At 35.4% G+C, this 16677-nt stretch overlaps 1 long non-coding RNA gene across 1 annotated transcript; it reads left to right on the top strand.

Annotated features, from left to right (window-relative positions):
- The first annotated feature begins 208 nt into the window (after window positions 1-208).
- Window positions 209-15984, top strand: LOC123545509 (uncharacterized). Its single transcript, XR_008372164.1, has 6 exons — window positions 209-1257; window positions 1574-1735; window positions 2049-2136; window positions 2794-2947; window positions 4852-4985; window positions 13112-15984. It is a non-coding gene; the product is annotated as an uncharacterized LOC123545509 (long non-coding RNA).
- Window positions 15985-16677: the final 693 nt, after the last annotated feature.

The following is a 16677-nucleotide window of genomic DNA, read 5'->3' as shown; positions in this document are numbered from 1 at the left end:
GTTTTGGTGTTTGTGGGTGGTTTTGGTTTTGTGGTGGTGGTTTTGGTGTTTGTGGTGGTGTATTCCATGTGATCTTCTCGGTTGTATTCGATTTCGATAATGTTTTCGTTGTTTTGTTAAAATAGGCTTTTGATGCGAATTGTTTGTCGCATTGGGTTCTTCACATTCCTTTCGTTATGTTACAAGATGATTTTCTTTCTGCCATTAGCAATACATTATAACCAGATTTATTGATGTACACAAATATTGCACTGTGATTAATTTGTTTTACGTTTCCCATCAGTTTTAGATAACTGCAAAGACATGTCATGAAATTTGCAGACGACTGATATGGGTTGCAGGCGAGATCTGGGTTGAACGCGCGAAAGCTGCAAAGACATGCCATGAAATATGCAGACGACAGACATGCGGTGCAGACGAGATCTGGGTTGAACGCGCGAAATTGTTTTATTTTATTTCTGCGTTTTACTCTTTTTGTTTTGTATTTCTTTTTTCTACTAGAATGCTGGGGTATGTATACTTGAAGAAAAAAGACGCAGACGGACATGGAGATGCAGACCAAGCAAAATGTACGTTTCTCTTTATGATGAACAGATATGTATATTGCTACTTACGTTATCCATTTTTGTATGCATTTTTTCAACCTGGTGGCTGATGTTTACAAGCACGTGTGAATATATCATATTGTAGACAATGCAATGGTTTAGTGGATGGTGCAGCTATGGTACATGATATTGACTACAAGCACGTGAGTGGATGTCATGTTGTAGATTCCACAGTGGTTAATTGGATGCTGCAATTTGATCCTTTTTCTGAGGTATGTAATTTTTCTAACAGGTACAATTAGATTATTTCGTTTGATATCTTTTTTTGCAGTATTCATCCCACAAGTTACGCACATTCCTTTTCATTTATTAAATTAATAAATTTTCTATAAATTCTATATTTTCTGGTTATCGTGTGGGCGTACATGGTTTTAATTCTTTTTTTTTTTTTTTTAACTCATTACCGTTAATTGTTAGATAATGACTACCAGTATTCAGTTAAGCAGTGCATAACTTTAAACCTTTAGAAAGCAAAGTACTATTTTTCTCGTAGTAATTCTGGAGCGTAGGAATGTGCATTCAACTTCTGGCTATGGTGAAAGTAAAACTCGAAGTATCGGACAAGAAACTCAAAACTATTTGATGAGAAACTCAGGCTATCAGACGAGGAACCCGAACTATCCGACAAGAAGCAGTTTCCTGTATCATACACGTAAGGACGTGCTTATAATTTATATTGCACTTTGAATATAGGTCGGAAAATCAGTTTAATTACACCAAGTAGGTTTTCATGATTGGTGTAATTGTACGTCGGGCTCATTGCTGTGTTGTGGTTCGAATTCGTGATTTTTGGTGTGTTAGTTTGAAATCCATTTTCTTCTTTAAACCGTATCAAAGATTTTATAACAAACTTTTGTTTTCTGTCAGTAAAATGAAAACGGGGATATAACTATCTTTTCATATGTGACTTTGGTGTAAGTGTTGGTTTCTGAAAAACAGTGTAGCTGTTTATTTTATTATATTAACAGGAAGAAAAAATTAGTTGATGGAACTACAGTTGTCGTAGAATTGCCTTGCTGGTACTAAAAGGATGCCGAGAACCAGAGGAGCACTGGTAACCAATCGATGTCGCTCATCAGACGTGTTCTGGACCCCTTATGTAAACATAGTAATCAACTGTTCTCGACAAGGTATGCTATTAAATTACTTTAGAATTGCTATTTACATGACGCGAGTTCGAGCCACAATTTGTATTACATCTATGGTTTCTGACTTATCTGAAACAATGTTAAATGTGACAGGCACAGCAAAGGTGTTGTTGATATAGGCTGACATCTGGTTCTGTGACATAAATTTCCATTTTTCCTGAACATATTGAGAGATTTGTCAAGTTATGAAATCGCTGGTAATTTTACAAAATTTCGGTAACTAAACTTAAGGATTATATATCCATATGTGATAAGAGGATTTATAACATGACAGTTAGTTGCCAATTATATCTAGCAGACGACACTTGCTGCTTCTACCAGATGACGCCAGTGGCGGAAGAAGTGACCCGATGCCTGGAGTAACTTTGCAGTATAAAATTTTGGTAAAATATTTGAATTTGTTTATCGTCATACTTTCCAGTATAAAACTTTCATTAAATAATTTAATTTTATATTGTCGTCATTATGTACACTGATACTGGCTTGTATAACTTGCAGATCCTAAAGGCGATGCAGTTATGATGCGTTTGTTCCGGAAATGAAAAAATACCAACCTTAAACTAAAGAGTGTATAACTTTGCAAATCACGGATCGACTGTTTCACAAGATTAACTGACTTGAAAAATAATCATTGGCATATACTGTCATTTCTAATAGTGCGATAAAACTTATAAATGTGGGACTTATAGGTTATTAGATTTGTATGGAGAAATATGCATGAGTTATGCAGCGGAATTATTGCGCGACTTCAGGGTGCAATATTTCGCGAAAGAACGAGTGCATATTATCGATGCAAATCTAATAATCTGTATATTACATTCGCATCTAAAGTAATAATAGTTATATAAACGATATGAATTAGTTTTTAACATGAGCAAAATTAATCTTATCGTCGTTAAGACATTTCAAATGCGACGACACACGTAAAAAATACATCACAAATGACGCCACGCACCCGACGTGAAATGTGAAAATATTGACGTTTCTTAACGGAGTTTATAACTGTGTATGTAATTGGGTATGTAATAAATTTTTTTTAGCACTGTTCGATTGGTCAAGATAGAGTGGTTTTAGTGGAATTCAGCCCTTGATGGACATATCGTTTGTATTTGCCCTGTCCTGGTGATTGTAGAGAGCTCTTCCACACCTCGTGCACATATCAGAATCCGCGAGGTAGGCGACGAATTTATTCAGGTAAAGAGAAATGTTACTTCATAACGTTTTTTCTATTAGTTTGAAAGTTATTTTATCTGCTTTGTATGCAGGTGATTAAGTTAGGTTCCGTAAACATGGCATTGCGGAAAACAATTCTTCTGGCATGTATGTACTTTATAAATTATTTTGCCACATAAATTCGTGACATGGTCTGCTCACCCGGCTATAATGGTAGATCATTAGACTCCTTGTTTTGAGTCGCTGATTCATATCCCGATTTGACAGAACTTTGACCGCAGTTTTTGATGAGGTGCGGGTACTAGTTAGAAACCAACTAACAAAATCATGAAAATAAACATGATTTCAAAAACTACCTCCTATGAATCTGTTGAATGAATTCTGTTTCAACTAAATGTATTTAAAATTAGCGAGCATGTCACTGAAATTCAGACCTAATTTGTATTTATGTCACCAACGGATGACCAAGAAATATACACATTGTTATTTGCAAATTGTTCACCTCTAAGAACTTTCAGATGGACTTAGAAAATAATCTGTTTTCCCTGCATTATAGGTAAACTATGATACGACGTAAATTATTAAATATATTTTATTACCACGGTGTCAAAGATAGTGTTTAAAATATCTTTCCGTCCGTCAGTCCGTTAGTCACATTTCTTGTATAATCATCTGCTCTTACAGTTTATATCTAACTGAAATGTGTGTGTGTGTTCGGGTTTAACGTCTTTTTCAACAATTTTTCAGTCATATAAACGACGGTGTCTACTTGTAGCAGTGAGCATAATGCCATACTTTATAGTGCTGCCTCACTGGAATATCACGCCGTAGACACGTTAACTGAAATGTACTTAGTATACACCGTTTACATTGAAATGCGCATATTGTGGGGATTTTCATGTAATATTCTTTTGGGATAATGGCCCTCTTTCGGACTTTGAAATGTTACATCTATATCAGAACATTGTGTACCCAAATCCTCATACAGTTTCTACCCAATTTAAACGAAATATGAAGCGGACATGATTTGTGTATTATCGAAACTTCCATGTCCGATTTTCTGCTCGAGTTATGACCCTTTGCCTCTTTTTAAATTCTTAGCATTATTCTATCGATTATTTTCAGGGGTCATGTGTCATACAATTTGGACATCATTTCTTGTTCTCTTTAGACATTTACTGACGACAGAAATTTTACCTTGATACATTTATACTGTTTCATTGTTTGATTTTTTTTACTCAGTTTTAAAGACATTGATTCGGTTGGTCTTGAGAAATTCCGCATTTTGTAATGATACATCTTCACTCCATGTCTATAGATAAAGCACACGTTTTGCACAAGGCATAGTTTGGCGTGAATACTAGTAGTTCACAGTAACATTGCGAAATGGTACTCGTTTCATTCGGGTTATCACTTTACTCGGACTTTATCACAGAACCCCTGTTTAAAACCTCAAATTTTATTTTAAATAAAAGTAATCAATATAGTATTCAAATTAAACTTTAAAATGTTTTCATTTTAGCTTCCTCTAAGACATGTGAGATTAAAAACTGAACTTGATTTCTAAATTACTGCGAGTCACTACATGTTCATTGTAAAAACTGGAAAATGACAGAACTTGAAAATGCATCTTTCTGATTAGTCAGTTAGAATTTCTGACCTGCTATATAGGCCATTTTATTTTGTATAAACAATGTTATAACCATAATTTCCCCCCTGCTTATTGCTCAAGTCATTAAGTTTAAATATTGGCCAGTAACTTTCAGCAAAACAATTTCCTTGAAGTGAAAGATTTCAGCGACCTCGAGCGAGACTTGAACCCACGCAGATATGTGCAATTGCCAATTATTAAGCGATATGTAACATATTTTCATTGAATTGCATGAATTTCGCTTGTTACTGTTATAAGTATGATATTTTTCCAGGTTTAAAACGACAGGAAGACAGTGTTTTACATTGTTGAAAGACAAAGAAAAATAATCGATTCCAGAACGTGCCGTCCTGTGTTTGTTGTTTTCGACAGTTGATGGGAGAGTCCGGTGCATGCCAGATACTATCTGTAAGAAATTTACGATTAATTTTGTACCATTTATTCTGAAATAGTATTATACATATTATGCAGAGAGCTATCCAACTCGGCGTCCGTGGCCATTCTGCTAGTTTCTTGGCAAAATATTTTTTTCATTTTTAGCTCCACTATTCGGAGAATAGGGGGGCTATTCTACTCGCCACGGCGTCGGCATTGCCGTCGCCTTGAGCTTTCTTGGTTAAAGTTTTTCCGCAACCTTTGTTTTTCTGTCATATCTTTGTTACTATTGTTTATATCTTACTGTAACTTCAAATAAACATTGTCCAGCATACAATCAAAGTATATGCAGGGGCTTGGCTCATTATACCCAAGGTCAAGGACACCAAGATTTTATACTTAAGTTATTTTTAAGGTTAAAGTTTTTTAACAGCTTTGTTTTTCTGTAATATCTTTGTTACTGTTGCTTATATCTTATTGTAACTTCACATAAACATTGTCCAGGATACAAACAAAGAATGTGCAGGGACTGGGCCCATAATACCCAAGGTCAAGGTCATCAAGGTGTTGTACTTAAGTTATTTTTAAGGTTAAAGTTTTCCGCAACCTTTGTTTTTCTGTCATATCTGTGTTACTATTGCTTATAACTTACTGTAAGTTCACATAAACATTGTTCAACATACAAAAAAAAATATGTGCAGGGGCTGGGCCCATTATACCCAAAGTCAAGGTCATAAAGTTGTTAAACTTGGAAATATTTCCATGTTAATTTTTTTTGAAAGCTTTTTTTAGCTCACCTGTCACATAGTGACAGGGTGAGCTTTTGTGATCACCGCCGTCCGTCCACAATTTCGTGTCTGCACGATAGTGGTTTCATTTATGATTTTATTTTAACCAAACTTGCACATACCTTGTATCACCATAAGATGTTGGTTCCTTTCTTGAACTGGCCAGATCCCATTATGGGTGCCAGAGTTATGGCCCCTGAAAGGACCAAAATTAGCTATTTTGACCTTGTCTGCACAATAGCAGCTTCACTTATAATTTGATTTTAACCAAACTTGCATAAAACTTGTGTCACTATAAGATCTTGGTTGCTTTCTTGAACCGGCCAGTTCCCATTATGGGTGCCAGAGTTATGGCCCCTGAAAGGGCCAAAATTAGCTATTTTGACCTTGTCTGCACAATAGCAGCTTCACTTACGATTTGATTTTAACCAAACTTGCATAAAACTTGTGTCACCATAAGATCTCGGTTCCTTTCTTGAACCGGCCAGATTCCATTATGAGTTCCAGAGTTATGGCCCCTGAAAGGGCCAAAATTAGCTATTTTGACCTTGTCTGCACAATAGCAGCTTCATTTATGATTTGATTTTAACCAAACTTGCACACAACTTGTATCACCACAAGATCTTGGTTCCTTTCTTGAACTTGCCAGATTCCATTATGGGTTCAAGAGTTATGGCCCCTGATAGGGCCAGAAATTAGCTATTTTTACCTTGTCTGCACAATAGCAGTTTCATTTATGAATTGAATTTAATCAAACTTGCACAAAACTTGTGTCACTATAAGATCTTGGTTCCCTTCTTAAACCGGCCAGATCCCATAATAGGTTCCAGAGTTATGGCCCCTGAAAGGGCCAAAATTAGCTCTTTTGACCTTGTCTGCACAATAGCACCTTCATTTATGATTCGATTTTAACCAAACTTGCACACAACTTGTATCACCATTATAAAGATCTCGATTCCTTTTTATACGCCTGAAGGGGCGTATTATGTTATCGCCTCGGTGTCCGTCTGTCTGTCTGTTGGTTAGCAATTTCCCTTCCGTTCTGTAACTCTTGAATCCTTTGAAGGATTTCAAAGAAACCTGACACAAATGTTCACCTCATCGAAACGACGTGCAGAGCGCATGTTTCGGATGGCTCACTTCAAGGTCAAGGTCACACTTAGGGGTCAAAGGTCATATGACTTTGTTTTGTGTGTATATTGCTAGATGCATTTGCGTTGCATTGCAGTGCTCTTGTTTTTATTTGGCAGATCCTTCTTTTGTTCACTTACAATAATTGTTTTTTTAATTACTTCCCTTTTATGTTACTATATCTGTACCTTGTAAGAATTTTTGTTTTCTTTTTGGTTAAATTTCTTCCCTTTGTTCCTGTCCTTTGGACGTATGGGTATATAGAAAACTGATTTCAAAACAATTTTACACAAGACTAGTGTTTATTGGGTGATCCTCTACTATATTCCTTCAAATAATTTTGATTCAGCAAAAACATGGCCCCAAGGGGTTTTGCTTATTTTCCCTATATGCCTATATAGAACTTTGAAAATCTTTTTGTCAGAAATTGCTGGTCCGTTTTCAAAATAATTTTACACAAATATTTCTTGAGTGACCCTCTACCAAATTCCTTCAAATAATTTTGATTCATTGAAAAAGTGGCCGCCTGGGGGAGGGGCTCTTTTTCCCATATGGCTATACAGAAAACCTTGTATGAAACTACTGGCCTGATTTGAAAATAATTTTATTTGAAGTAATTTTAAGAAAATTTCAACTACATTTTCTCATAATTCTTTTGATTGATCTTGATTATGATTTTTTGACCTTCTTGTTTTTAAGTGCAATGATAACAGGTGAGCGATATAGGGCCATTATGACCCTCTTGTTATAGACATATCTTTGGTTCTTTCAAAGATAATGACTTGAAATTAAAAATATTTCTTTATAATGTGTGTTACAATCCCCATAACTCTAATTGTATTTTTTACAGAATTATGCCCCTTTCATACTTAAAATTGTTTTGGCAATCTTCGCTTTCTTGATGTTACTTTAGTACAATATAACATAAAGACTTGAAACTTGAAATGTGTCTTTATCATCATCATCTGCATGAGTGGTAACAATCCCCATAACTCTGATTTGTATTTTTGACCAAATTATGCCCCTTTCATACTTAAATTTTTTTGACAATCTTCGTTTTCTGGACATAACTTTGATACAGTATAAGGTAATGACTTGAAACTCAAAATATATTTTTACCATCATCATCTGCATGTATGGTAACAATCCCAATAACTCTAGTTTGTGTTCTTGACAGAATTATGCCGCTTGTTCACGTTATCTCATTTGTGACTCAAACCTAAAACATCACATCATAAGGTCCTGGCACTAATCCGTCATAAATGCTCTCATCGTTTTGTGCCCCAGCTGTCGAAGACCCGGGAGGCAGATATAATTTGAACTGTCCGTATGTCACACTTTCTTGAGATTTTACCTCCTCCTGCAGTTCCCTTCGAATACAAGACCCAGACCCCTAGCTCCAAGGTCAAGGTCATACTAAGAGGTCAAAGGTTAACATGGTCTGTTTCTTGTCCTGTCCATAACTTTGCCATTGATAAAGGGATTTTGAAATTACTTGGCATAAATGTTCCTTATAATAAGATGAGGTGTCATGTGCAAGATCCAGACCCCTAGCTCCAAGGTCAAGGTCACACTAAGAAATCAAAGGTGTTTCTTGTCTGGTCCATTTATCAAGGGATTTGAAAATAATTTGACACAAATGTTTACCATATTGAGAAGATGTGTCACACTTATAACCGAGGCCTCTCATCTGTGGCATTCTTCGGCCTACTTCTGGGGCATTTGTCACCAATAGTGACAGCTCTTGTTTTTTTTTTTTTTGGAATTTAACAATATACAGCTACAAGCTTTGAGCATTCAACTCTTCGTACACTTTCCATTCAGTTCAAACAAAACTTGGTACACTTCATAATTTAACATGAAGCGTTCATTTGCGTTTTTCTGTCCGCATTTTAATGTCCGATAAATGTTTTTAGTCGAGCCTTTTGTTTTAACATTACAGTATTACTACTTTTGAAAATGTGTATTCATATATCCATATTCCACCCAGATTCAATACAACTTGATTTTTCATCATCAACCTGAAGTGTACATGCGCATAATTCATAGTCTGGACTTTTATGCCCGATTATTATTTATTTATTTATTTCACAATATATGTATTACATCTGTACCTTCTATATCAATTCAAACGAAACTTGGTATACGTCATCAACATCAAGTGCCTATGTGCATTTGGTTGGGATTTTAATGTATTGACTTTTATATGCATTATATATGTCCCATTTTTGCCACTCATCGATGTTGGTTCGAGCTTACTCGGGGCGTTGATTTCCATCCAGCTGGCTTATGGAAGGTCGGTGGTTCTACCCAGGTGCCCGCTCATGATGAAATAATGCATATTTTCTCCAAAACCACTGAATGGATTTTAGATGTAAATTGACCTGGATGTTCCTTGCTTAGTCCTCTTCCAAAGTTGTTCAAATGGTTACGCTAAGTTGCACGTAGTACCAGAGATAACAATAGAATAATCTTCAAACGATATCCCCTAATCACTTGTATGATTTTGGAAGAAGTTCACACAAATGGTCCTTATGTATCTCTCTACCAAGATTGTTCAAATTTTTCCGATTCGTTAAAAACATGGCTGCCATGGGGTGTGGTCACTTTTCCCTATACGTATATAGCGGTATGAAACTGCTGGTCTGATTTTGAAATAACTTCACACAAATGGTCCTGGTGTGACTTTCTACCAAGATTGTTCAAATTAATTATTTTGATTTATCAAAAAGTCTTTGTCAGAAATAGCAGACCAGATTTTAAAATCATTGTCAGAAACTGCTGACCGTTTACGAATAGTGTACAAATATACTATTTTATAATTATTTCACAGACAATTCCTTGCGTTATTTCCTTCGAAAACTGTTCAAGCGAGCAGTGAAACTCAACTGAGTGGTTTAAGGACAACACGACCCTCTTGCTTTAGTGATAAGGCTGTTGAAGAGATAAGCGTTGCTGTCCTCAGACAGCTCTTGTTTATTATCCCTTGCCGAAGGTGGAGGGATATCTAGTAGTTTTGGCGTTGGTAATTCATTGTTTCCGACTTTTGTGTTAAATGTTTTAGCAGACATTTTTAATATAATTTCGTCTAACATTTGTAAGAAAGTCGACAAAGGCGCTTCAGTAACTACATACGAAGAGGGCTATACTATTGAAAGTATTGAAAAGTACGTACAGAGCTTTTCAAACGTACGCACAGTGCTATTGAAACACACTTGTGATCTAGTTGTTTTGCTTACTTTTTGTCAAATTATCTTTGTTGTTAATATGCTGACTTTTGTCAGATGTTCTATCCCCAGCTTTTAGCTCGGCTATACGAAGTGTATGGAGAGCTATCCTACTCAACCCGGCGTCAGCGTCGGCGTCCTTCCGCGTCCCCACCTTGGTTAAAGTTTTTTTTTTTTTACACTTCATCCTTTTACTCTTTATCAGTGTAATTGCATGATGGATTTGTTTCAAACTTAAAATAGTTATTCCTCATCATCACTCACATGATATGTCACAAGGGCCATAACTCTCACCAATATTTCATAAATTAAACCCATTTTTACTTAGAAGTTAAAGTTTTGATGCACTTTCACTATATCTTAATCATTACTACATGGATTTGATTCAGACTGAAAGCAGTTGTTCCACATCATCTCCAACATCATATGACACAAGGTTCATAACTCTGGTAAAAATAATGAATTACCCTCCCACTTTTACTTAGAATTTCAGGTTAAAGTTTTGGTGTACTATCACTCTATCTCAGTTATTACTAAATGGATTTGATTCAAACCTAAAAAAAAAAGTTGTTCTACCTTATCATCCACATCGTATGACACAAGGTTCATAACTCTGGTACCAATATATAATGATTTACACCCCCCCCCCCCACACACACACACTTTTGTTTAGAATTTCAGGTTAAAGTTTTGGTGTACTATCACTCTATCTCAGTTATTACTAAATGGATTTGATTCAAACTTACAATAGTTGTTCTACCTTATCATCCACATCGTATGACACAAGGTGCATAACTCTTGCACCAATTTTTCATGAATTATGTCCCCTTTTACTTAGAATTTAAGGTTAATTTTGATGCATTTCCACTATTTTAGTTATTACTAAATGGATTTGATTCAATGATCATATGACACAAGAGCCATAACTTTTGCACCAGTATTTCATGAATTATCTCCCCTTTTAGCTCGACTTTTCGAAGAAAAAGGAGAGCTATTGCACTCGCCCCGGCGTCGGCGTCGGCGTCGCCGTTTGTTAAAGTATTGGATAAAGTCAAATATCTCTGTTACTATCAAAGGTATTGCCTTAAAACTTAAAATAGTTATTTACTATCAAAGTCTACACAATGCATATAACTCTGATTTGAATTTTGACAGAATTATGCACCTTTTTAACTTGGAATTTTTGGTTAAAGTTTTTGATAAAGTCAAATATCTCTGTTACTATCAAAGCTTTTGACTTGAAACTTAAAATATTTATTTACCATCAAAGTTTATACCAGGAGAAATAATTCCCTTAACTCTGATTTGAATTTTGACAGAATTATGCCCCTTTTTAACTTAGATTTTTTTTTTGTTAAAATTTTTGATAAAGTAAAATATCTATGTTACTATCAAAGCTTTTGACTTGAAACTCGAAATAGTTATTTACTATCAAAGTCTACACCAGGAGACACAATATCCATAGCTCTGGTTTGATTTTTTACAGAGTTATGTCCCTTTCTAACTTGGATTTTTTTTACTGGCAAAGCTCTAATTCAGAGTCAAGCACTGAGAAAAGTCGAGCGCGTTGTCTTACGGACAGCTCTTGTTACTTAGAACATCAGGTTGAAGTTTTGGTGCGCTATTACTCTATCTCAGTTATTACTAAACAAATTTGATTCAAACTTAAAATAGTTGTTCACCTTATCACCCACATCATATGACACAAGGTGCACAACTCGAACACCAGTATTTCATGAATTATTCCCCCATTTCACTTAGAATTTCAGGTTAATGTTTTGGTACACTTTCACTCTATCTCCGTTATTACTAAATGGATTTAATTCAGACTTAAAGCAGATGTAACACATCATCAACCACATCATATGACACAAGGTGATAACTCTTGCATCAATAATGTATGAATTATGCACCCCCCTTTTTGCTTATAACTACCGTATAGCGGGTTATTTCTACGGGGGGAATATTTCTGCGTTTCTGCGGTCTCTCGGTAGAATCGCAAAAATATTTCCAGCAGAATATTCATCCAGCAAAAATTTAAAACGCAAAAAAAACTGCATTTTCCCCAACGTTGTTTCATGTTATGTTTCCCTAGGTAATCCGAAGTAATTATTGGAAATTACCGTCACAATCTGACAATTACCGATAATTGTATAATTAGGTGTGATGGTCAATCAAAGCCCTAACTGTTAATACCTCAGAAAACATTTTTCTTCTGTGAATGAAATAATTGAGTGAATTTCAGTTGTGTTATTCTTATTAAACCCTTGTAATAAATATCTTCCGAACTATACTTTAATAACCTTTATATAAGTATAACCGTTATGCCGATATACCGTAGCTTGTAGTTGTGCATGTGCAATTGTTGTTGTACTCATATTTTTTCAATTCACATGTTATTGTATCCTACAATGTTTTCATTAAATGCAAAGTTATTTTACAACAGTTACCGGTAATTTAGTTTGTTGTTTTCATACGCTATCATTCTCACAACGCCCGATCATGCGAGGAACTACCTCCTCTTTGGCATCATAAACGCAGAAATTTCTCTTCCTTTTATGTGAAAACGCAGAAATTAAACACGCAGAAATTTGTTTCACAATTTTTGGGGCCAAAACGCAGAATATTTTGACCGCAGAAATAACCCGCTATACGGTATACTTATTTAGTGTGTTGATACACTTTATCTTTATCTTTCTTATAACTTGATTTTTTGACACAGACTCAAGCTATTGTGCAATATCTAAATCCAACATCAGAGTCATTTAACACTACGGTGACAGCTCCAGCTTCCTTTGATGCGCCCCGTTTCTTTATCCAGCATCAAAATAGTCGAGCGTACTGTCTCCTGTGACAGCTCTTGTCAGTTTTTTCTCCTGCAAAAGAAGGGGAGATATATAGTTCTACTGATTATTCTGAGAAGAAAAAAAATGGAAGATATGGTTTAAGTTGATTTTACCTTTAAGTTACATCTTGAAGTATTTTTATCCTAATTATTTGTCATCATTTTCAGATTGATTTCAAACACTCTAGTGAGAAATATATGCAGAAGAAAGAACCAAGTATGATAAATCCACGACAGACCTGGCACAAGCATATAGCATGACACCACTACAGCCGCCATGACAAAAGCTTAATTAAACAAATTAGACATAAGTTAACATGTATATAATTATACCCCAACGTACAAAGTACATTGGACTATGTTGGAGTCACGCATGTCCAGTCCATCCGTCCGTCCGTTCATTTGTCCACCATGGCCGCTGGGATGATTTTCATAAAACTGACATAAATTATAAACCACATCAAGACGATGTACAGAGCGCTCAACCTAGGTCACAAGGCCCAAGGTCAAGGTTACTCGTGGAGGTCAAAGGTCAAATAGCTTAGCTTCATGTCCGCTCTATATTGTCTAAACGGCTTTGAAAATATTTAGCTCGACTGTTTGAAGAATAAGGAGGATTACTGTACTTGCCTTGGCGTCTGTGTCACTGTCACCGTTGCATTGAAAGTTAAAATTTTAGGACAAGCTTCTCAGTGTCACTATATCTTCTTACTACTGCCCTTATTAACATCAAACTTCACATAAGTGTTGGTCTTGGTAAGGGAAAGACATCTATATGTATTAGTTTAGGAACAAGTATCCTAAATGTCGAAGTCACTGGCTTAAATATTGTGATAGTGCTGGTTAAAGTTTCATGATAAGCTTCTCAATTTCACAATATAACCTCACATAAGGATTGATCTTAGAACGAGGCAGAAATCTTTTTGTTTAGGGTCAGGTTGCTCAAAGGTCAAGGTTACTGGGGTCAGATTTTGTAACAGTATTGGTTAAAGTCTTGTGGCACATTTCTCAATTTGACTTATATCTCATAACGTTTCTTAGAACTGGTATTCCTCATGTCCTATCCTAAACCCACACTTCATCTATGTTCCTTCCGACACCCACCCAAAAATGCGTTCCATACAAAAACATAATTCATGTTTCCATCAACTCCCCTACTCCGCTGTCTTCGCCTACCTCCTCCACCCCATTTCACCGAACCTTTACCTTCGCCTCTAACCCCCGTCCCCTCCAGAAAAAGGATAAAAATCTCCTTTTCGATCTCCCACACTTACTTATAATAATAACAATATCTTGTTAAACATTTTCCTTATAGTCGAGCAGACACAATTACCTCAGATCACTAGGTCCAAGGTCAAGGTCACACCTAAAATTCAAAAGTCATGATGACAACGTTTTACTTTCTTTTTATCAAATTGAGGTTTGGGAGTATTAATCGACTTCAGTGATAGCCTTAGTTGATCAGGTGTTAGTGGCATAAATGTGTAACATATGCATTATTAGGGGGAGGTGGGGGATATAGGAATGGTCTCCGTCCATCCGTCCGTCCGTCCGTCCGTAACACTTTCGTGTCCGGTCCATATCTCCTAAACGCCTTGAAGGATTTTCATGAAACTTTGGTCAAATGGTCACATCAACACGATGTGCAGGTCTAATGAGTTGCCATGTCGGCTGAAGGTCAAGGTCACAACTCAAGGTCAAAGGTTTTAGCCTTCCATTTCGTGTCCGCTCTGTATCTCCTAAACCTCTTAAAGATTTTCATGAAACTTGGGTCAAATTATCACTTCATCAAGACGATGTGTAGAACTTATGAAACAGCCATGTTGGCTCAAGGTCAAGGCCACAACTTGGGATAAAAGGTTTGAGCCTTCCATTTTGTGTCCCCTCTGTATCTCCTAAACCCCTTGAAGGATTTTCATGAAACCTGGGTCAAATGATCACCTCATTAAGATAATATGCAGAACCTATGAGTTAGCCATGCCAGCTCAAGGTCAAGTTTATGAAGGTTTGAGTCTTTCATTTTGTGTCCACTCTGTATCTCCTAAACCCCTTAAAGGATTTTCATTAAACTTAGACCAAATGATTACCACATCAACAAACTCATGATTCAGCTATGTCAACTCAAGGTCAAGGTCACAACTCAAGGTCAAAGGTTTGAGCTCTGTATCTCCTAAACCCCTTGAAGGATTTTCATGAAACTTTGGTCAAATGATCAACTCATCAAGATGATGTGCAGAATTCATAAGTCAGTCATGTCAGTTCAAGGTTAAGGTCACAGCTCAAGGTCACTATCCATAACAGTGGCGGGGGTTTTAGCTGTCTTTCAGACTGCCATATAATAATTGATTTTAGGACGGGAGATATGTGTTTGTTTCAGTGTAAGATCGATCAAATCATTCTAAATACATCTCGCGAAAATGTAAACTCTAGTGTTCAAGCGTGAAAAATAATCGATTTTACTATAAATCAAAGAAATTTATATTATGCAATTAAATATATGTGTACTATTAATCAAAGAATTTTTATATTATTCAGTTAAATATATGTGTACTATAAATCAAAGAAATTTAATATTATGCAATTAAATATATGTGTACTATAAATCAAAGAAATTTTATATTATGCAATTAAATATATGTGTACTAAATTGTACACATTTTACAAGTATAACTTCTCACCCAACGCGCAACGTTACGCTTAAAATTATGGCAATATATGTTGGAAAAAGTTATATAGTTCTACTAGGTTGATTTCTTTTACATTTTAATATAATTATTTTTTAATGTTTTTTTCTATTATATATAATTCATATTCCTTTGCGTTAAATTGATGTTGCGTGCAAGTGAAAACTGTATTTGGATTTCTTACTTCTGAAACAGTGGGTTTATCAGGATATAATCTATCGTTTTATTTCATCAGTATCTGAAAACTTGGCAAGAAATTCAATAAAACTATAAAATATAGCGATAAAATCATAGTTCTTTTATTTATTCAAACACACTTTCTACTGCACTTTGTCTGGTTGGTATTAGTGTAGCTTTTAAAAGTAATTTTAGCCTGTTTGGTATAACTCTTAATCGACACCTAACTTTATGCACTAACATTAACTCTTGTGGCTAAAATGACTTTTAAAGCAACTCTATTATCAGCAACAATGTGTTAAACTGGTAAATCTTTAGGAACGATGGGTAGAAAGATTAGCTGATCAAATATTTAGTAGAATTGTTGGCAGACTTTTAGGTTTTTAGTCCTCGCTTTAAATAATTACTGGAATATAACGTTAGATTATAACATGATAAACTCATTGTTTCAAACGGAGAGAAATACAAATATGATTTTTCACTAGACTAGTACGGAACAACACTTGAGCGCTTAAGGATATGAATTGTATGTAAAGACTGAAAATTTGCTTCAAATAGAAAAAAAAGATGTATAATACTGCTTACAAAAACACTAAAATAATACACGCCAAACTATTAAAATCTAAAAGAAACATGTATATCGCGTAGACATATTTAACTTTTTTCCAACAGCATTGTGACGTCATGAAATATAGCGTGTCGTTACGCATGGCGCAGGTCTCAGTGCGGTTGAATAAGATGACATGGGATAAATTTATTTAAACTCTGCAAGATAATAAAGCAGTACAAAATAAGCGATGACTTTTTTCAATTAGTTAAAAATTAAGAATTAAAATGAACGTGCAATACATATATAAATCTGGTATAATGATA

This window comes from Mercenaria mercenaria, chromosome 1, assembly GCF_021730395.1.
Source record: "Mercenaria mercenaria strain notata chromosome 1, MADL_Memer_1, whole genome shotgun sequence".
NCBI classification, from domain to species: domain Eukaryota; kingdom Metazoa; phylum Mollusca; class Bivalvia; order Venerida; family Veneridae; genus Mercenaria; species Mercenaria mercenaria.
The sequence above is the reverse complement of the archived record's forward strand: the minus strand, read 5'-3'. Positions and strand labels throughout refer to the sequence as shown.